Below are 1,517 nucleotides of genomic sequence, written 5' to 3'. Positions count from 1 at the left end.
TTTCCCTCGCCCCATATATGTTTGTGAGTGTGTGTGTGTGTGTGTGTGTGTGTGTGTGTGTGCGTGTGTGTGTGTGTGTGTTTAAATATAAATGGCCCTCTGTCGGTTACGATGACGAGGGTTCCAATTGATCCGATCAACAGAATATCCAGTTCATGAAATTAACGTGCAAGTAGCTGAGTACTCCACAGACACGCGTACCCTTAACGTAGTTCTCCAGGAGGTTCAGTGTGATACAAAATGTGATTTGGTCTGGCACTTTGACATACAAGAACGATTCATTTTTGCCAGCTGACTGGACTGGAGCAACGTGAAATAAAGTGTCTTGCTCAAGGACACAACACGACGCCAGGAATCGAACTCATGGCCTTACGATCCTGAGCCGAATTTTCTAACCCTTAAGCAATGCGCCTTCTATCACTTGGCTAACTAAACTGATAAAAGACAAAGACCGAAGTAACAGGTTGTTTTTGTTTCTGCTTAAACCCAGGTCGAGTCTTAACAGTCAAATCTACGAACAAAATCTTTCTAGCCGTGACGATCCTGTTCTCCCCTTTGTGCAGTGTACCTTCAACTCACGCTCTTCAATATAACATGATTTTTTTCCCCCTTAAATTAGGGTCTGGAAATGATATGATTTGGTTGCTATTTCTAACAGATGTAGTGACCTCGTAGATGCTTACTCAAGACGGTAGACCTGAAATAAGTGGTGGACTGCGTCGGTGACGTTTGTGAGATTGAGTAAATGGTTAGGCACTGGGTAAGATTGTAGCCTGATGTTTTAAGCATTGACCTTTTGTTAGAGAGGGTGAAAGAGAAAGACGGATAAAGAGAGGGATAAAGAGAGGGAGACAGTGAGAGAGAGAGAGAGAGAGAGAGAGAGAGAGAGTGACACACAGAGAGCGAGATAGTTAGACAGTCAGAGATGAACAAAAACAGAGAGAGAGAGAGAGAGAGAGAGTTTAAATTAATTTTCTCTCCACGGACTATGAACTTATCCAATTTCACGAACTTAACAAACCAGAAACACATTAAAACGAAGAAAAAGATTACAAAAAATCACTACAGACAGAAAAATTTAAAATAATAATAAAAAAAAAGGACTTGAGGTGAACCGTCGTTAGGTTTTGATGGGATTTTACATGGATTCAATATCTAAATTACTCTAATTGTTGATTAATGGACCAAAAAGATAATTATCGCTCAATCAGTGACCGACAATTGTTACCTAGGTTAAAGAGGGAGATGAAACAAGTATAAACACCTTTTTTCTCGTTTTCAAATAACCGTGACTAAAGTGACCAATTATGAATACACGCACACACACACACAAATATATATACGTACATGCATATACATGCTTATATACATACGCATACATACAAAAATATATACACATATATATATATGTATATATACATATAAGTATGTATATATGTATATATATATATACATATATACATACATATATATACATATATATATACATACACACACACATACATGCACACACACTT

This window comes from Octopus bimaculoides, chromosome 9 (assembly GCF_001194135.2).
Source record: "Octopus bimaculoides isolate UCB-OBI-ISO-001 chromosome 9, ASM119413v2, whole genome shotgun sequence".
Taxonomy (NCBI): Eukaryota; Metazoa; Mollusca; class Cephalopoda; order Octopoda; family Octopodidae; genus Octopus; species Octopus bimaculoides.
Note: the sequence above shows the minus strand (reverse complement) of the source record.